The sequence below is a fragment of the Triturus cristatus genome, chromosome 7, assembly GCF_964204655.1.
Source record: "Triturus cristatus chromosome 7, aTriCri1.1, whole genome shotgun sequence".
Classification (NCBI taxonomy): Eukaryota; Metazoa; Chordata; class Amphibia; order Caudata; family Salamandridae; genus Triturus; species Triturus cristatus.
In genome coordinates this window covers 1,133,070,735-1,133,091,909 of record NC_140590.1, presented here as the reverse complement: position 1 = coordinate 1,133,091,909, position 21,175 = coordinate 1,133,070,735, and the positions used below count along the sequence as shown (strand labels likewise).

Below are 21,175 nucleotides of genomic sequence, written 5' to 3'. Positions count from 1 at the left end.
CTGCCTGAAAGCCTGCGGAGGAAATGGGACGTCCTCTTACCCTGTTTACTTTTTTCCTACAGGGAAGTGCCACAGAAGGGAGTGGGCTTCAGCCCCTTCGAGCTTCTGTATGGGCACCCTGTACGCGGACCTCTTAACCTGGTGAGAGACGGCTGGGAAAGAACTCCCAGAAAGCTCCCCCAGGATGTGGTGAGCTACATGCTGGCCTTCCGGAGCCAAATGGCTAAGTTGTGGAAGCAAGCTTCTGACAACTTGGAAGCCAGCCAAGCAGTGATGAAGGCGTGGTATGACCACAACGCTCACCCGGTGGAGTTGGAGCCTGGCCAGAAGGTGTGGGTGATCGAACCCGGAGAGCTTAGTGCCCTCCAGGATCGCTGGTCAGGACCCTTTGAGGTGTTGGAGAAGAAGGGTAAGGCTACCTACTTGGTGGACCTGAAGACCCCTCGTCAGCCCCTGCGGGTGCTGCATGCCAACCGCCTCAAACCCCACCACGAGAGGCCCGAAGTCATCTTGATGATGGTGACTGACGGAGGAGAGGACGTGGAAAGCGAGCCTCTCCCTGATCTGTTTGCGTCTCAAGAAAAGGATGGGTCGGTGGAGGGAGTGATTCTCTCCCCATCTCTAACTCCTGAACAGCAGGAGGACTGTCGCCAGGCCCTGGGGCAGTACTCTGCGTTGTTCTCCCTTGTCCCGGGTAGGACTCACCTGTGCGTCCATGACGTGGACACAGGAGACAGCCCACCTGTGAAGTCCAAGATCTACCGGATGTCAGACAAGGTGAAGGCCAGCATTCATAGTGAGGTCACTAAGATGCTGGAGCTAGGAGTGATTGAACCTTCTAGCAGCCCCTGGTCCAGTCCGGTGGTGTTAGTACCAAAAGCTGCACCACCGGGTGCCCAACCAGAACTGAGGTTCTGTGTGGACTACCGGGGACTGAATTCAGTGACAAAAACTGATGCTCATCCGATCCCTAGGGCGGATGAATTGATTGACCGGCTGGGAGCTGCCCAATATCTAAGTACCTTTGACCTTACTTCGGGGTACTGGCAGATCTCTTTGACTGATGGAGCAAGGGAAAGGTCAGCCTTCTCCACGCCCAATGGCCACTACCAGTTCTGTGTGATGCCCTTTGGGCTCAAGAACGCACCTGCCACGTTTCAGCGCCTGGTAAACCAGATCCTCACCGGAATGGAGAGTTTCTCTGCTGCTTATCTGGATGACATAGCCGTCTTCAGTAACAGCTGGGAGGATCACTTGCGTCACCTGCAAGCTGTTCTCCAGGCCCTGAGACAAGCTGGATTGACGATCAAGGCCAGCAAGTGCCAGATCGGGCAGGGGTCGGTAGTGTACCTTGGACACTTGGTGGGTAGGGGAACGGTGCAACCCCTCCAGGCGAAGATCGAGGCCATCATGGCCTGGGAACCCCCCAAGACACAGACTGAGGTCCGAGCATTTTTGGGCCTCACGGGATACTATCGCCGCTTCGTGAAGGGGTACGGTACCATCGTAGCCCCCCTCACGGAGCTCACGTCCAAGAAACAACCTCGACGGGTAGTCTGGACGGAGGCTTGTCAGCAAGCCTTTGAGAAATTGAAGAAAGCCATGAGCGAGGCCCCGGTCTTACGGGCCCCAGACTTTTCCAAGGAGTTCATTGTCCAGACAGATGCATCAGAACATGGCATTGGGGCAGTGTTATCGCAACTCAACGAAGAGGGTCTGGATCAACCCGTGGTCTTCCTATCCAGGAGACTACTTCCCAGGGAACAGAAGTGGAGTGCAATAGAGCGTGAAGCCTTTGCAGTGGTATGGGCTCTGAAGAAGTTGCGGCCATACCTGTTTGGCTCGCACTTCCTAGTTCAGACCGACCACCGACCCCTTCGTTGGCTGATGCAAATGAAGGGGGAGAATCCCAAGTTGTTGAGGTGGTCTATTTCCCTACAGGGGATGGACTTTCAGGTGGAACATCGGCCTGGAGTGGACCACGCCAATGCAGACGGTCTCTCAAGGTATTTCCGCCTTAGTGATGAGAACTCCCAAGGGGTTGGGTAGCTCTCCCCACTTTCAGCTGGGGGGGACGCGTGTTAGACCTGTCAGCCCTTTGGGTGGTCCCTCCTCATCATTATTTATTTTGTCCCACTTTTGCCTCAAACCCTGTTTGAATTTTTCCTTTTTGGGAACCACCAGACTTTTTCGTGTTGCTGCAGATTCAGGGAGCCATTTTAGCTACCCCTGAAACTTCTGTCTGAGGGCCTGGAGCACAAAATGGTGGCCACCTGTGACATCACCAGCATCCACTGGAACCTACCAGCACCTTCCAGAACATTCCAGGAGATTCCAGAACTCTGTGACAGTTGGAGACCGTTTAGAATGTTGGGAGGATAAGAGAGGCAGTTGGCAGTTGGAGCTGGCAGTTGGCACCTGACTGGTGAAGAGAGAGGAGCACAACAGTGAAGGAGGAAGGAGTGAAGCAGCAGGGGTGGAAACTTGTGCCTGGAGTGGGGTCCATAAACCCACCCTTGATACTTGTCCCTACTGATGGATCCCAGCCTATAGCCCTGTGTGGGAAGAAGACAGAAAAACTCATCCTAAGGACCTGGACAGCAGGAACAGGCCTTAGAAGCAGAAAGCAGCAAGATCCTGACCTGGAAACTGGTTTCCCTGGAGTCCGGCGTCGAGTAGCCTGAGCCCTGGAGCCCGAGGTGGAGAAGCGGCGCTGACTGAGGTAGCAGACGTCGTACCCGGAGCCGCCTGAGGTCGTGAGAGGGCGCCGACGGAGGTCGTGAGGAATACCAGAGGTCGAGGAGGAAGTGAACCGAGGTCGAGTGAGCGGCGTCATCGGAGGAGTGAAGTCCGCCCTCCGGAGTCGTCGGAGACCGAGGTAGAGGAGCACCGGAGGTCGGGAGTGAGGATCGCACTCCGGAGTCGCCCGGAGCCTGTGAGGAGGAGCACCGGAGGTCGGGGGTGAGGATCGCACCCCGGAGTCGCCGGAAGTCGACATCGAGGCCAGGCCGGCCGACGTCATCGGAGCCGAGAGCGCCATCGGACCGGAGCCGCCCGAAGTCGACATCGTGAAGAGACTGCCCGACGCCGTCGAATCGGAGGTCGAGATCGGACCGAGGCCACCGACATCGGACCGGAACCGCCTGCCGGCGCCGTCAAAGAACTGACATTGTGCCGAGGCCGCCGAGACCGAACCGGAACCGCCTCACGGCGTCGACACGACTCCAGCGGCGTCGGAACATCAGAAAAAGGGCAGTAAGTGGAGTAGAGGGCGCCTAAGGCCCTGTGGAGACCTAAGAGACTACTCTAAGGGGCTAGGGAGGTGCTGAAACCCACCTGACTGTGCCTGGGGTGAACTGGGACTAACCTAGAGAGGTTGTGTGGAGAGAGAAAGCCAGGGCACTGGTATACCCCCCTTGGATCTACCTCAGATTAGGCCTCAGCCTTGTCCCAGCCAGGGAGTAGCCCCCCTCAAGCCTTCCACAACCCTACAAGCTGTGCCTGGGCCAAATCAGCCCATAAGAATTGAAGTGTCATCTGATTATATGAGGGTTGCTGTATACTTTTAATTATTTATTGGGGGTACTGTATTTATTGAATTTTTACCTATTTATTGCTGCACTATATTTATAGGTCCACAGGACTTGATGGTGTACAATACTTATTGGTACAGTATTTATTGCCTCAAAGTATTTAATTGTCTGTATATATTGCACTTGTATTTATGCCCTGTTATTTATGATCACCCCTATTTATTTCATCAAACAGCCAGTATTTATTTGACCTGCACTATTTAACTTTGTATATGGTGATTGTCTTATTTATTTTTCCAATCAGCAACTAAGAGAAAAAGATAAAGAAGAATATTTTCATAATTTTTCCGGTGTAGAGTCGTTTTTGGAACGGATGCACGCATGGTTATTGTATGGGTATATTGTATGCTTAGCACTGCGCCTGTTTCCTGACCACTCGAGCCAAGCTACCACAGTGTGTCCGGAAGACCACCACCACCCTTTCTAGTGTGGGAGTGGTTTTCCAACACTGTCGTATGGGCAGAGAGGTCTGGATTCGTATGGGATCGCGAGGCCGCCACTTGTGATACTGTCGTATGGGCAGAGAGGTCTGGATTCGTATGGGATCGCGAGGCCGCCACTTGTGATACTGTCGTATGGGCAGAGAGGTCTGGATCCGTATGGGATCGCGAGGCCGCCGATTATAAGAGGTCTTGGTATGTATAGTAGGAATTCCCTGTCCTTAGGTGGTAGATATATGTGGTTGCACTATTGTAGATAGGCCCTAGGGAGAGGGTAACGTTCTGGTTGGGATAGTGAGGCTCTGATGAGCGGGTTCTATCTGATCCGAAAACCCAAGCAGAACATGCATCTATTTAGTTTTTTCACGTTGGTATTTATTGAGTTACTATTTAAACAAAGCGCTCATCTTTACCATTGTGGTGGCTGCGGCGCTGGGCAGGTAGTTGCGCGCCAACCGGGACGACGCAGCGCTCGGGGTGAATGATTTAGGGTTGAGTCGTTTTTTAAATAAAGATTGAAATGGCGTGCACCTTGGTTGTGACCTATGTACGTTTTGTGCCTCAGCCTGAGGCTTCAATGCTCGGCTGTCGAGTCTGATGGTCAGCAGACTGTTAACTCTTTAATTTTAATTAGTTCAGCAGCTGACTAAGAAGATCCATGTTGTTGGGGCCTCACATCCTGTTTTGGCCGGGTCCCATGTGGGGCAGAGTGGCCTGCAGTGCACATTTGCTCTGCATCTGATTGATTGCCAGGGAGAACCCAGAGGAGCCCAGTGGGCAAAGGCTGGCTAAAGCAGGGTCTGTTACTTCATTGTCTACCGGCCCGCTCTGCTGGAGCACACCAGTCCGGTCAGCTGTGACCAGGTGCCCGAGTTGTCTTTAAAAGACGGCATTGCACTACTGCATTCTGCTCTGCACCAGAGACCATGTCGATTTAAGGCTCAAGCATGACAGAACGTTATACAAAAAATGTATTTGTAAAGTGTATATATTTTAAGATGGACTTTCTGTCTTTATTTTATTTATGAGCCAGTTATCATTAACTTCGCAGCTCCAGAACACTGCAAAGTGTTTTTATTTTTACTATTTAAAGTATGCGCTGATGAGGAGAAACAGATTGACTTTCACGGCTTCTCAGAATTTTTGTAACAGCGAGGACAATACAATACTGGTCATGCCAGTAAAAAAGAGCCTGGTGCTAACCCTGAAGGTAAGTGACTGGTACAGTAGGAACTACATGTGATCTGCTGCAGAATAGCGAGAAATAGTGAAGGCAGTAATCCTTGTTATTGGCAGGAGGGTGAATGTGCACACTGAGCAGCATTTGCTGCTGCTTTTGGGCCAGTCCAGGCCTGGTTGTATCTTTTTGTTATTATGGTGGGAAGAAGGGTTTACATTACTTATCAGGTGACATTTGTGTCAGAGGGTGGCTCTCTCTGTGGCACATGACACCAAGTACTAGAATGTGACCTATCCGTAGCTGCTTCCTGTTGTGTGCTTCATGCAAATTGTAACACCGTGAATCCTGATTTGTTAATCCTAAATACTTTGAAATCTGAGATTAATAGTTTTCTCCTTTCCTATAATAATGCATGGGCATACAAATACCAGAATACAAAGAACACCTAGGTATAAAAAGCAGGCGTTTTGTGATCAATAGAAAACTTTAATTTCAGGTGCTCTGCAACAGTTTCAAGATCTTTTTAGAGTTTCTCACAGCTCAAAAGAGTATAATTTGTAATATTTATCCGTTCCCATGAACTTCATTGCTTGGTTTTGCTTGCGAGAAATTATCACTCATAATCATTGAAATGTCATTCATATAATTGCACTGAAATTTAAAAAATGTCACACATAGCAATCTGAAACCTTGGCAGCTATGCAAAGGCAAAACAGCGTGTAGCATAATCGCCGTCTTCTTCTGCAAAACGGGTATGTTCACACTAAATCAAAACAAAATAGTGTAAACAAATGCCTATAGTGTACGTTTTCTTCCCACACTGATTTCTAAGACGACCATTCCGTTTGACCCCTAATGTCTTCTGTCTTTTCCCTGAGGCAGTGTTCTCATGCAGCCAGTAGTCTGTTTTCCATCTCACCTGCTTTTTTCTCTCTCGATCCCTTTCTTTCTCACTCTTCTGTTGCGATTGGTTGCGTCTTTCTTTTGTTTTCATGACTAATATCATACACTACCGCGCTGACCATGGCCACTAGAACAGCGGGTCAATTATATAAACGACAAGTATGTTGAGATAAGGGCAAATGTTACTAGTTTGTCTCTGTTCTGTCTTTGAGGTGAGGGGGAGAGTCAAGAACCTTTGTATCACAACATTTTTGGAAAGGAAAGCAATGACGTCGCGCCTGACTTCAACACGGCCGCTGAGGTTAACACTATTCTTTTCGCATGCGTAGTAAACGAAACATTCAGCCAGATGGGCAAGCACATCTCGGCGCATGCGTGATCACCTCTGTTAGTCCCCTCAGTACGTGCGCGTTGCCTGTTATTCTACCATGCGTGCGCGCGCCTCCGTCCGCGCCGCCGCCCCAATCCAGAGCACGCCCCCGCGGCCCCGAATGTTGTGAGTCGAAATCCCGTCGTTTGTTCCGGGCCGCGGTGGCCCAGCCTTAAAGGGGCCGCGACTCACCGGGACTCTGGGCTGGGGAGCAGACCTTGGAACCGGAAAGCCGGAGCTCAGCCTGCGGGGAAGGTAAGCGACCATGGTCATAAAGCGAAGACAGGAAGGTTGGGAGGGGCAACAACAGGGAGTAAGGGTATAACGACAAGATGTTGAGGAGGGGCATAGGAGACGCAAGGTAACAACAGGACGTGGAGGTGCAAGGAAGAAGCAACCGTGTGCATCAGAGGAAGTGAGTAGGGACAGCACTTCATCCGGACGAGGAGACGTAAGGGGCAGAGCCGGGTGGGACTGAGCCAACGGCCTGATTGTCAGGTGGCAACAGTAGCCGGGAGATCTGAGGACATAAGGACTGGGGGCGCACAGTGAGGCGAAGGGGTAGCAATTGGGTGGGAGGTGTTAATAGTAATGGGCGAGGGAGAAGTAACGGGTTAGGGGAACAAGAGTCGGTAAACATGGGGAAAGGATGCCGAAATAGAGAAGAGGGTCTATGAGGAAAGTCTGGAGCAACATCAGCGATGACTAAAACGATGTGGGCCAGGGGCAGAGTGTTCTAACAGCTACGGGTGTGGGAAAGGAGGGCGAAGGTATAACCAGACTGCAGCAGTCTTGAGAGTAGTATACATGACCGACAACAGAGGCGAACTTGGGTAATAAAAATATAAACTAAAGTAGAGCGGCATGAGCAAAAGGAGCGCATGACGCCATGAAAGATGGGAAGGAGGACAGAACAATATAGTCGTAGTACCTAGGTTAGGCATAGGTCATGGAGGTGGTTTGGGCACTTCCTTCGGGAAGCATTCATATAGCTTGAGGCACGACAACAGACAGGGTCTATAGGGCGCGTGCAGATGAGATGCAAGTTGTTGGGAATAAGGTAGATGGTTTGATATACTTGTTAGTTTGATAATGACCGTTAAATGCAACAGCCGTTAGAAGGAAGTGTGTAGTGAGGAGGTCCACGCAAGAAGTTAGTAAGTAAAGATGCTTTATTCATTTAGATGCTACAAAGTGGGTCATAGCTGCTTACAGAACTAAGGAGTTTGGGGCATCAGTTGTTGGGCTGATGTCAATATAGTTTGAATCCAGGTGCAGGAAGCTCGTTATCCGAGGTGCGATTGGTGCAGTATGATGTGCTAAATGGAAGCCATAGACTTAATGCAGTTGGGGTTAGTGAGACAGCAGCCATCGTTTACTTAGGAAGTAGTGGTCGGTGGGTGTTGACGTGCAGCAGTTGTGCTCTGGCGGACAGTGTGAACAGCTGCCACTGCGCTGATATGGGTGAAAATAAAGCGTGAATGAGTGTAACCATCATGGGTCTGGGAAAGGAGGTTATTGGTGTAATCTGTAGGTGTCAGCTGTTGGGTTGTGTAGCGTGCCCCTGGTTGGATTGAGGGCCAAGACAAATTGGTGCAGGTATATAGCAGTCATTGCCATCATTAGGGGCAGTCAGCAGTGACGTTATCATCTATACTTTTTCTAAAGGTCTCTGATCTTCGCTGCCCTTCTTTCCCCCCCCCCAATACTGGCATTTTTATTTATTTTTCCTACTGTATGAGTTGCACAGACTCTTCCATACAGGTAGATCCTAGTTCCAGAAAGATAAGGGGCCATGCTGATCAGTATGGGGTTCCTTGTTCATTTAATTTATTGGCTATTCTTCCATAGTTAAGTCCGGTGAAAAGGGTTGTAGCGGTTTGCTTAAGCTTAACCTTCTTTTCTGGCATCTTTCTTAGCGGCGTCTGTGCCAGACAAAGGCTGCTAGCTGGAGGGGGTCTGGATGCTTTGTCTGGTGCGTGTTAGGGGAGTGGGGGGGGGGGGGGTCTGGGAAGTGAGGCAGGGCTGGGGAGTCCGGGGTCTGCCCTCCTCCGCCTGTAAGTTTGGCTTTGCCTGTTTGGTGTGCAGTTGAGGGCTCGCTCATACTACTTCCTTTGTTTTTGCTTTGTCTCGCTGAGCACATGGTGCGGACTTGGCTCCAATCCGCGCCTTAACGCGCCTTTCTTGACGGCCTTGGGGCACTGTGCAGAGTAAGGCACTGCTCTCATGAAGCAACTGCTCTGGGTAAGGTGGTACTGTCCTTCCAAAGCCCTCTGTTCTCAGTGAGCCTTGACCTGGTGTTTCTCAGCGAATTGGGAATTAATGTCTTTTGTCAGCCTGCCATGAGGCATGGCAGCTAGAAGCAAGCGTTCAGGGAACGAAGGGGCTGGGGAAAGAATCCGTGTACTAGGATCAGGAAATCTTCGCCTTTTGTATTGGACGTTGTCTGGTTTTTGAAACCTTCCTAGTGCGTGTTTGTCAGTAATCATTGGGCTCCCGTGGAACCTTGCAGAGGACGGTGTCTCGTCCCCTCGCGTTCTGGTAGCATTGTTGTCTGCTGTAAGCTTTAATCCGCGTCTGACGTTTAGGGCTGGATTGCTCTGTCTGTATGAATATAAGGTGTTAACTGGGATGGTCACCAATAGGAGCAGCACGCAAGGGGGTAGTTGAGCCGTCTACGCTACTGCTGCAAACAATGAGGAGTTCATCATAGAACTGGGAGAAAGTGTGCAAGAACCCTGTTAGGGCTGTGAAGGTGAGGAACGAGCTTTGTCTGCCGTGTGCCTGGATTACTAAATGTGATGAATGTTTAGTGACCTTCACTGTGTGTCCTCTGCCCTCTTAGTTCGAGAACAAGCTTGCATATGTTTTTCACCAAAACGATAGTTACTTGATTATATATGTTGGTTGGTACACAGCCCCACAACAAGAAATGGTGTTAACTTTAATAGGCTGTGATGCTGCATTTAGGATAATCGAAATCGTCTCATCTATAACTTTGAGAGGTCCGTTTCCTCTCTATATGCTGATACGCAGCACGTGCTGGCCCTTTGTTTTCACATTGATTTAAAGACTCTCCTGATTGGCTCTGGTGTGTTATTATCCCAGTGGCCTTGCCTCATGTCTGTTTCCCACCGGCTACTTTTAATATTTATAGTCGTAACTTGTTAGTTATATAATTCTTAATGTTACCTACATTCACGATACTCGAGTCACCCGAGCTCAAAGTTGAAGGGCTGAAGTTGATGAGATCAGTTACCTTTGCTCCACGGTAGCATACTTTCATGTGCTGTTCTGTGTGTTTTATCAGGGCTCCTCCGATTACCTGTTTTCAACTGTGATTGCCAGGTTGGGCGAATATCCTCTGTAGACTGCATCATTTGTTGTGATTTTATGGGCTCCCCTGGGTACTTTTGTGCTGCCCAGTTGCTTCTTTTACTCTAGAGATATCTACATATGCCAGGGTGACTTCAAGGGGCCTGGTTTCTCTATGCTGATCTAGGACGTGTATGCGTTGAAGGTGCTGATGCACCTTTTTAGGTCTTGCTTAGATACAGCTTTGTCTGTTACCAGACTCGCTTAAAAGAAGAAAATGTAAATATATATACAGGGGCTTTGGGTCACATTTTACCTCCGTACATTGCATAATAAATGGGGAAGTTAGTTAGCTTCAATCATTGGTTCTCCTACACTGAGGGTAATGGCATTTTGCTTGCTCACCTGTGCACGTGTTTCTGAATAGAAGCGTGCTGATGGGTCAATGCCATTTTTATTCCACTTTGTCGTTCATCATTTTTTTTAGGTACCCTAGTGTGTTTTAACTCTATTTTCGGGTTGCAGTAATTTAAAGCCAATATAACTTCTTCACACCAATAAGAATCGTGTCTTCCATTGATGTGCACATAAAAGTTTATATTTATATATAATATATCTTATACACTTTAATTTTAAACTTTTATTGGATATATTTGTCTGCCGCATTTATTGGGCAGTTTTTTTTGTGGTACATTCTTTAATAAGAAATAAAAGTAACCATCACGCTGGTGTGCCAAGACCAGGCCTACTGGCTTTGTCATTGTTCGTTAAAATGAAGAGACCACTTTTGCACAGAGTATGCAATTGCTTGCTTTTGTAAGTAGCCTCCAATATGAGCTTGTTCCTGACTTATGCTCCCATTCCTGACATTGACCATGACCTCTTTCAATCAAGCCTTGCTTAAGGCACTTGCGGAATTACAGTTTAGGGGCCATTTGTGGCTTTTTGGGGGAAACTGGGAGGATCCAATATACAGTTATGTTCTCCCATTGCATAAGCTTCAACTCACCGTGCTTAATTTACTGTCTGTGACTGAATACTGTTTTGGCATTTCTATGTCTGTTTATGTATTGCCTCCGAACACCCTGATGTGGCTGTAAGGCGACATGGTGGTTTTATATAAAACACCGAAACAAACAATGGTATCCTAGTTAGAAAATAAGGTGGGTGTCTTTGACGTGGCAGAGCATTTAAAAAATATGACACAGTACGTTACCCCTTTACAGTGCGTAAGATGCCAGTTGGTTAAGATTAATGCAAGGAGGTTTGCAAGATTCAGGAATAGTGTGTAAAGCTTCAGCTTCCCTAGATGTGAGGTTTCTCTGGGGTGTGGATTTCCGAGGCTTCAGTTTTGGCTCTCCGACTTCAAAGTTGTTGGTACGTTATTAAGAACGAATGCTTATAGCACTGTTCACAACTTTGCTGGAAGAAATCTGAGAGAATTGTACATAATGCAGTCTAATTTTTTAGACAGACAACCATGGGGCGTTGGCTGTCATTGAAAATGAGATTTAATGGGGAACAGGGCGAGGTGTTAACCTGAAGCTCCAATATAACATGGTCTTGTCTCAATTGAAATAAGGTACTATTTTGAAAACGGCCCCAGATCCATTTCTTGAATTGCGCATAGAAGCTAAACAAATATGGTTAGCTTGTTATTCTGCATTGAAAGTAGGAGTAATAATTCCTATGTACCTGCCTTTGCAATGCCTCTGTACAAGCTCACTCTGTAAATACTAGTACTACCAGATGAAGTTCCTCCTTCCATTGAAAGTTCTGCACCTTGGAGTGGATCAGGACACAGTAGTATCACACGTTGTCCCCTTTGCTTCGCTGTGAAACTTATAGTGTGCATGGTATTTTTGCACAGGTGAGTGCATGGTATTTTTGCACAGGTGAGTGTAGGCTGCATGAGTTGAATTGGTCATATTCACGATCCTAGAGAAGTATGGCATACTGTTTGTCTGGATTTTATTGGACCTCTGGGTAAATCTAGATTTGCTATGGTGCTTGTGGATTCCTAATCCAAGTGGTTGGAGCTCATATTTATGAAGGATATTTCTACAAAAAAATACTTTGCCAGTTTGCGTGAAGTTTTTAGGAGGGAGGGTTTTCCACACATTTGATTCGTTTGTCAAATTCTCAGATCAATTGTAGGGACCGCAGCGGACTTGACGTACTGGGAGATCATTCCAATGATAAATGTGTGCTTACAGTTGTTAATTACACAACAGATCTGCTCGGATTGATTCGAGCTGGCCCTTGAACCACAAATACGGTATCACTGGGTGGACCGTTACAGCGGATTGGGGCTCCGACACTGCAAACACAGCTATCAAGGAATTAATGATAGCGCATTACCACGGAATCGAGCAGACCTCTCGCTGCACTACTACCAGGTCCCCGTCAGCCCTGCTAAGTCCTGGCCATTACGCAGCACTTCTTAACTTTGGCAATCCGGTCCTGATGATGGTCCTGAATGAATAGGACTGAAACGCTGTCGACCTCTCCCTCAGCGCAACTTACGGCGCACTTCTCTCTTTGGTTCTTCCAAAATTAAAAAACTTTGCACAGTCGTATATAACTATTCGTGCTGAACCATTGTTCACTGTATATAGCCTTTTGCCACCTTGTGACTCTGCGCCGCCCGCTGTGTTTTGCACTAGTCACTTGTGCCGTCACTTTCTTGTCACAAGCACAACGTGCATTTTGCCTCCTTGATTGCCACCACAATTTATGCTCACAGTGCTGTTTAAACTGTAATGGATAAATATGATGCCATGAGCACATTTATACAAACAATTAGGAGTCTCTCTTTCTTCCTTTTGCAATGTCGTGTACATGCTTATGTATTTGTCTTCCTCATTGAATCCAGTTGAGATATTGTTAGCTTTTACTTACTCACCCGGATCTCAATCTGGTCTACGGGTTATACTCCTGTTGTGATTTACTAACCACAGAAGTAGCATTGAAAATTCCTTTGGTGTCGTGCATCACAATCCCTTTACTTTTTAGCCAAGCAACTGTTTGCTACTTCAGTGACAATATTCTGGCAATGCTGGATCGTCTGCAGTTATATAGCTTAAACAGACACAGCTTGAACGCCATCCCTCTGTGTATCTTACCAGCAAACGACTGAACAGGATTGCAAAGAAAACGAACCTGCACCTGTGGGATGCAAGTCCTTTCCTTTCTCACAAAATGTAAAAACTACGCTGGTTTAGGTTTTGAGCATGAGAAAGCGGTGCCTAATCGTGGTGCTTTGCTACATGAGACTGTCCAGTTTCAGAATTCTCCGACCTCCAGTGGTTTTAGGAAAATTTGTAGCGTCAACCCATAATGAGGTTTAATAGATGTCTACAGCTGAGATTAAGCTGAAGTCCGCATTTGTACCTGTGGAGGTCTGCGGGTGACTGTCCACAGCATGAAATGCTTAACGTTAGTTTTTTTTCCCCTAGCATTCAAAAATACCATGTAATACCTAAAGCTATATTATGAGCATCTCCACTGCTTACCCATTCCTGGTCCATTGCCGATCAGGGGTCTTTTTTTATTTTTTTAAAGTGCCTGGCCTTTTTGTGGGATTCGTCTATTTAGCAAGTTTAAGATCACCTCTTTGCAATCCACCCCTCACAATGCACTGAGTGTCTCTAGGGTCAAAACATGTGGGTTTCGAGGTAGAGCCGGAGTTAGAGGGGCTTGTACTTTGTGAAACACATTGTTCCATCTCAATTATCAATGCTACCATATTATCGTGCTTAGCTTATCCAGAGTTACACGGCCACTTTGGTAGTTGCACATTTTGTAACCTAGCAATAAACTACTCACATGAGTTATCCATCCTACTGAAAATCCACTACATAGATGGATGCATAGGTGCATAGCAGGTATTTCATTGATGAATACCACTACTAAGAGTACCATCACATTGAGTAAGGTAAGTACATGGACAAAGAGTGTCCTTCGCCTTCACTTTAAGGTTAGTCTTGGTGGAGTGGTTAGGCTTGGCAGAATGGTTATGTTTTGGTTGGGGGCCTTTGCTTAGGTTTTAAGTAGGTGTTGGGGTCAGTTTTAGAGTTAGCTTATGGGTATGGGTTGATGTATATGTACTGTTGAGGTATTGGTGCTTCTGGGTTATTCCATTCTATAAATACCTCACCTGTCTAGCAGTATTTGTATCATGGTCCCACGAAGAAGTTCATGTTCTGTGTAGTAACATAAGACCTGTATATTCTGTCTGAGCCTCTAGTTATATGCAACCAAAGATTATAACAAATGATCAGCTCGTGTCTGGTTATAAGAAGTTTTTAGCTCCTTCCTTTGTTCGTTCCAGCTGCCCTGTAAAACGGAAAGGTGTTTGGTTCGGTGCAGCGCCAGGGAAAGAGATTCGTCCGTGTTCTCTTGCACTCGCTGAGAGGTAGTGTAGTTTAAAGAAATCAACACAATGTGGGATGGTGGTCTTATTTTATTATGCCCCCAGGGAAGCATTCTACATAAATCATGATGTTAGAGACCATTGAGAGGGGGACGAAAGTGTGATGGAGAGCACTGGGAAGGGGATTATAAATGTTTACAGCACACAAACAGGAAGAGTGTGTAATGGACTACTCATAAACCCAAACGTGAGAGGGATGGGAAGAAAGGTTGTGTACATCCTCACGTACAGTGTATTGACGCCGTGCTTCAGAGCTCTTTTCCAGCAAACTTGCAACACAGCATTCACACAGAGTTAAAGGTGTCATGACACTTGCATTGGAATGGACAGAAATAGACTAAATGCTGTATCATGTATGGAGGTGCTAAGACTTGCATCCCAGCAAATCTGAGAATGAAATGTTCTGTTATGTGAGATACAGAAGTCCCTCCAAGTTGTCGTCCAACGATACTGACTTAGGCTGGTGTAATACACTAATCGAGCAACCAGAATTATGTCCCCTTGTTACATGTCCCTTAGATGATTCAGGCTTAATTATTGGAACTTACTTTCCCTCTCCTTCCACTGTCCCCTTTTCTCTTTTATTCCTCATCTAATCTTTAAAGTGGCCTGAGTTTGACTTAAATCACCATACAAAACACCAGCATTACATGGCTACTGTTTTTTTACATGAGTTTTTTTTTTTCTACATAGATTTGGTAGAACAATTATACGCCATACAGTCTTGCATGCCCCTAATGTTGGTTTATGTCTGAACAGATCAGGCACTCATACATTTGTTTCTCTCTGATCTGGGACTGTGACACCATGGCAATTTACCTCCTCCGCTTCTCTCTGTTGTGCATCTTTGGCCAGTAGGCATGTGAAATCTGTGTGAATTCAGGGTGGCCTATCAAAAGTTTGCTGTCATGTGTTAGGTTCTGGCTGGTGCTTGGAATAGTATTTATAGATGCTGCGCTTAGGCGTACAAGTATCTGGAAGAAGTGGTAGGTGATATTTTAGCGCTTTTATTTGTTCCATGATCTGGCGCACTATTACGGGCTCAACACAGTCTTTCCATGATGAGTGTATATCCATACACTGGTTGTTGTATAAGCTGTCCTATTGATCATTGAGTTGAATAGAGAAACAACATTGCTAAACTTGAGTTCAATGGCTTTCCCAGCTCAGACTCTGGTCAGTGGAATACCATATCAATGTGCAGCCTCTGTTAGCTTTGCCATGTCAATGATTATTCAAAGGGTAAATGGATAGGAGCAGCTTTCCCACGTCACAGACAGGTCACTTGTATGGTTCAAACCCTTCCTCAAAGACAGGTCACAAAAGTTAGACTTGGACTCGGTTCGGGGTTCTCCACTGCCTCAATTATTCTTAAACATTTAGATAACACCACCTCATTTGGTCGCCACAATTCCCGAGGTCTCTTTAACCCAGGCCTAAATGCAGTTGATATCTGAGTCAAAGCTGCAGTAAACTCAATGGCGCTAGGACAAAAATCCTAGTACTAGTGCCTGACTACCCCCTAAATAGAAGGGACTCGCATCTGCCCACTCCCGCAATCTTTGGAGAAATCGTATGTCCACACTAAGGTCTAAAAAGCCTATGTACCATTTGTATTGCTGGCCTAAGCCTTTACTCCCAAGTTGGTGTAGTGGTAAACCTTAATTTCCCCTAGTTAAAACTGCTATAAATCAATACATGTAAACTGTGCCATTCATTCTCTAAGAAACTCGCGTTAAATGATTGCAACTCGCCATTCATGGCCTGCCTATCTACCAAATTAGGGTTTCTGAAGGCTCAGAAACACTGCCATATGCCTCCTCTTAGACCTGGCCAAAACCCGTCTGTATACCCATCATCACCGAAACCTCCACTAATTTACAGGGCCAACTTTGAAACTCCCTCACATTTAATCGCCTTGCAGTCCTAAAAAGAGAAGGACACTATTCAGTGGCAGGATTTTGTGCCCGTGGAACAAGCTGCATCAACACTTTCGTCACTCCAATGACTCTCTGGTATTCAGAAAACAATGCATGCTTTTCTACCCTAATCTTTTATCTCCCCCCCCCCCCCCCTTTTTTTTAGGAGCTGAAACGCCACTTCTGCTTGCCATTCGCTACCTGCATAACATACTAAGAACGCCCGCAAGATGTTTTGGTCCTTCGAACTCTCTAAACAACCCGCACATGCAGTTCCCTACCTGGCGGGCTTGTGCAGACCCTCAAAATTGCAAGGATGCATCAGAACACCGAGTAGACGTCTTCGGCAACCTCCACTCCCCATCCTGCCCCGCAATCTTCACTTTGAAATGTGGCCCCAATGGAAGTGCGTATGTTTGGAACAGTACTCTATGCGTTCTGTTTATTCTCGTCAGGCGGGATACTCGGGCACCACGAAATTGTCCATGCAACCCTCCCTTTTGCTTATTTCCCAGTAGTACGGTTTGTCCGTGTAGATTGTTGGGGGGGGGCTTCCAACTCTGCAAATGCAAATTAATATTAAACGAGAAAATAAGCAAATCGGCGGGGTGTAGTTCAACTCACCCACCCGTTCATTGCAAAAAAACGCCGCAAACTATTGTATTAGAAGAATGGGGCGCTAAATATTGTGCACATATTTGCTTATATTCGGGGCATGAAATAACGCTTTTCTTAGCACAATTGGCTACATGGGAGTTACCTTAAGCCAGCTGTGAGGGCTTGCTGCTTGGCTGCTAACAACCCATAATTCTCAATACAAGCCTTTTCCTGACCTTCTAACGGGGCTTCTGTCGTGAGGGTGCACACACTAAGAGAATTGCCTTTGCCGTTGAAAGGAAGGGGGGAGGTGTTTAAATTTGCATTTCCAAGGCCCTCCCTTCTTTGTCTGTGGAAGTGTCTTTATAGCTATATTACTGCTTTTCTGGTGGGAAGAATGGGGTGAGGCCTGGGAGGGGGTATGGGGTGACGCGGGCGAAGACCTCATTTGCTGTCATATTACCAAGGATTAATGCAATTCTACGAGAACGAAGGCCAGTGTTTTCGCCGATTTGTACGTGCTGTTTCTATACGACCTGTTTTTTTTTTTTTGCCTGTTATAGGAAGGTGAGCACTGGCTATATTTCCGCTTCAATAGTTTATCAACACTTTCTGAACACTGAAATTCTACGTTTTTGTTTTCAGGACTTAGGTGTAAATGTCTGCCTTTAACAAAAAGTAATCTCGTGTGGAAATATTTTGGGTCCCTGGTTATGTATTTGTTTGGTAACAATTGGATTGGTTAATGCTATCATTGTGGAGGTTGGATGGTGGGATGTGTGAGAAGTTGGCCTGATGTATGATGTCACTAGTTATAGTGTACACCTTATATCAGTCCAAATACCCTTATGGTGATTGGTTGTAAAGTCAACCTTATAGACCAGCTATCCTAGTGGTAGCATGGACAAGAGCAGTCTTAGGCTAAACTCTGAATGGCATGTGAAGCCAGCTGTGATACCATATATAATCCCTTGAATACCAAATGAAAGGACACCACAACAGGTATATATATAAAATAAAGTGTATTTATTCTAAGCAAACCCTCAGCACTCTTTATGAGATTAGAGGTAAGTACAACACAGTCTTATTAATGCATACAGTAAGTCACACAGGTAAGTAATACAGTTAGGCCCTAGGGGCACGCAAACCATATACTAAGTAAGTGGTATAAGAACCACTGTCACGGAAATAGAATAGGCCTAGGCCTAGGGAATCGCTGGGGCTACACTACACTAGCGTTAGTTAGGAAGTGGGAGGCCCACGGGATTCGTGTGCAGAGTGGAAACACTCACGCGTAATGCGTAAAAGTCAATAGCAATGTTACAGTTTAGAAATAGATTTAGGACACTTCCGGAGTAGCTAGGAAGTTGAGACTTGAAAACTAGACACTAGGATAGTCACTATCCTGATGAGCACCGGAGTACCCAAGTTACCTAGCCCACAGGCTGCGGGTGCATAGGGGTGAAGATGCGTTGTTTTCGTCGTCGACTCCTATGGATGCCTGAAGAAAGATGCTGACAGGCAGTCAGGGGAGAGTGTCCGGTGGATCCCAAGGCTGGGATCAAGAAGAGAAGAAACCTGCAAGCAGAGGGGACAGAGTCAAGGTCACTAGCCAGTGACCACGTGGAACCAGGAAGGAACCAGGCGATGTCGTGAAGAGTTGCAGGTGAAGGTGAAGCTTGTCGCTGCAGCCAGGAGGACCAGGAAGCGTCGAGGACGACCAGGACCAGGAGGCGAGCTGTCCCACGAAGGCTCTTGCTGTCGGCGGCGTCGAAGTTGGACTAGGACTCACCAAGCCTTGGCAAGCGGAACCCACGAAGAACAAAGGACTGGCTTCTGGTGCAGACCAGGAACGTCTGGGGTGCTTCTTCTTTGCAGAGAAGCGGGAGCCAGTCTGGAGGAGCCAAACCAGCGCAGAAGATTTCAGGGTGCGTCGTCACAGAGGCCACTAGCCAGCGGGCAAGCAACCGGACAGACGCGGCAAGCAGGAAAATGCTGAAGGGCCCCACGCAGGACTCGTGGAGTGTGGGGGGCTGATCTTCGGTGCAGATGGTGCTTGGGGTTGGGGCTTCTCAATCCCCGGTGCACAACTTCGAGGGTACCTCAGAAGCTGCGCTGTAAGTTACTAGCCACTTTTCCCAGGTAGCCGGTCGCTCGTCGCCTCCACGGATCTCAGCTCTGCTGCAGATGTGGATGAGGGTCGGAGAAGTCTGGAAGTCAAGGCTCTGGTCGGGCTCTGCAGTCGGTTCCTTGTAGAACGGTCGCAAAGCAAAGGGTAGTCTCTTGATGGTGCCTGTTTGCACAGGGTAGCCACTCCTTGGCTACAAGGGAGATTCTTCAGTCTTCTTCTTTCGTCGAATGTCGAAGGTCCAGAGTTTCTGTTCTGTTTTGCAGGTTCAGGATAATCTAAAGTCTTGAGGCCCAACTCCCACTCTTATACTAATCTGGAGGGCTGGGATACCTGCTAGGTCACGCCTTATGGGTGGGACCTGGGAGGGGGTGGTTACACCCACTTCCCTTTGTCCAGTTTCGCACCAGAGCTGGGGCTGGAGTGCCCCAGCGCCGGTTTGAACTGGACTATGCAAGGAACACCTTGTGTGCCCCAGGCATGTCTCATTCCTTTCAGCCCACCCTGCCCCAATACACTAAAGGCTGTCTGGGGAGGTGCTAGCACCTCCCCAAGCAGGAAACCTATTGTCCAGGCCTCCCTGGCTGGGATCACTCCCAGCTGCAGGAGGTCAGACTTGTGTCGTGGCAGCAGCATCCATTTTGTGATGCTGAGGCTTTGGTCAGAGGCTAACAGTTGAAGTATGATTTTAACATGTCTTTCCCTCTAGAAGGGGGGAATAATATTCTCATGTCCAGAAATGGCATGGGGGTATTATTCCCTAGTGTTAGACACCTTACACGACATGTTTTGATAAAGCCAAACCATAGTTACCATAACCGTCTAAGATTATAAGGCACTTTAAGAGTATATGGTAGGCTATATCATAGAACAGCTATAAGGACAAGGTTCCGAAAGCTGCAGACGGGCTCAGCTCATGCTAGAGCACCATCTCACATGTTACCAAGCACTCTGCCTCCAGGATTGTCAAGGCCTGCCATAGGAGTGACTGATAGGTACACATGTGTCTATATGTAAGTTAGGTATAGGAATACTACACCTAAGCAAGGGGTGATTACACGACCTTGCCCCAGCTGAGTGATCAGCCAGTTGTGTCAAAATGGAAGGCCAGGCCAGGGGTGGCATAATACATGCTGCAGCCCCTGGTAGGCCTAGGGTACACCTATGCCCTGGGTACCTAGGGTACACTGTACAGGGGCCAATAAGGTGATCCTATCCAAATGGGTTATGCACCTAAAGTACATAGTAATAATTTAGAGAGAGAACAGCAGGGCTGTGGGTCTGATTAGCAGGCCCACAGCCACATCTAAGTCGAAAACCAGTAAAGCAAAAGCAAAAAGTGGGGGTGAACATAGAAAGCAGACCCTACTCTCCTACAGGATGTGTTATTGTTCATAAAGAACACAGGATGGACTCGTCTTGCTCTGCTTATTGGGGCCAGTTTGGCACTTGCTGTAATGATGGCAGACAGTTCTATAGGTCTGGTGACTTATTGCAGTGTCCGCAAAGTAAAGTTGCAGTTCATTTGTAATGTAGCTAGTAAAGAATTTGAGTCTGGTTCCTTTTGCTTGATGAAAGCATGGAACTGCTAGATGTGCTTGGTCAACATATGCTAAGAGACTTATGTGGTATTTCTACAGCACATCCCAAGCCAAAAGACAGCCGAGCACTGTACTTGGTCACAGTTCAGCATAAAGTCAACGAGTGATAGGAGAGGTATGTGGTTTGTGCACAGTTAAAGCATAGTGAAGTAGTGTACTTTTAAGGGGTACATCTTCAATTCTTTCCTAAATTGAAGCAGCGTATGGTGGCCCTGGGTGCATTGATTGCTGCCTTACACAAGTCCTGGCTGAAGTTTTGCACAGAGCCCCAAAAGATGGCACGCTTGTCTGCAACATAAGTAGGGATGGCTTAGTAAATGATGTAGATGGCTTTAAAGATGGTGTGAGCTGACAAGAGGAGCCAATGGAGTACCATCAGGATGGGGGTGATGTGATCATATTTCTTCAGGCCCTGTATGTGACGTGCTGCGTTGTGTAGGATGGCCATAAGAGGTGTCAGTCTGGGATGTCATATGCAAGAGTACGAGGGCTTGATAAGCAGTTCTGATTTCACATTCCGGAAAAAACAGTTTCACTTTCTTTAGAATAGAGAGCTAGTACAAGGCTGCCTTTGTATTTTTTCCGAATGTGTTTCTTGAAGGTGAGGTTGGTGCTGAGGGTGAGTTCTGGTGGCTAGGTATTCAATTGAAGTTGGGGTTCAAAATTCTAGTTGAATTCAAGAGTAACCATGTTC

At 47.1% G+C, this 21,175-nt stretch overlaps 1 protein-coding gene and 1 long non-coding RNA gene across 6 annotated transcripts in view; one reads left to right on the top strand and one right to left on the bottom strand.

Annotated features, from left to right (window-relative positions):
- Nucleotides 1-6,458, bottom strand: part of LOC146811236 (uncharacterized) — a 124,693-nt gene extending 118,235 nt beyond the window's left edge. Inside the window, exon 1 of the long non-coding RNA XR_014966700.1 lies at nucleotides 6,133-6,458. This is a non-coding gene — a long non-coding RNA (uncharacterized LOC146811236). The remainder of the gene's footprint in view (nucleotides 1-6,132) is intronic.
- RNF44 (ring finger protein 44) overlaps nucleotides 6,432-21,175 on the top strand; it is a 305,895-nt gene continuing 291,151 nt past the window's right edge. For 4 of the 5 annotated variants that reach the window (XM_085618288.1, XM_085618287.1, XM_085618286.1 and 1 more), the window contains exon 1: nucleotides 6,432-6,741. The gene's annotated coding sequence lies outside the window, so the exon portion shown is untranslated. Of the gene's footprint in view, nucleotides 6,742-6,802; nucleotides 6,902-21,175 lie in introns of those variants that run through there. The other variant, XM_085618289.1, reaches the window with a different exon arrangement.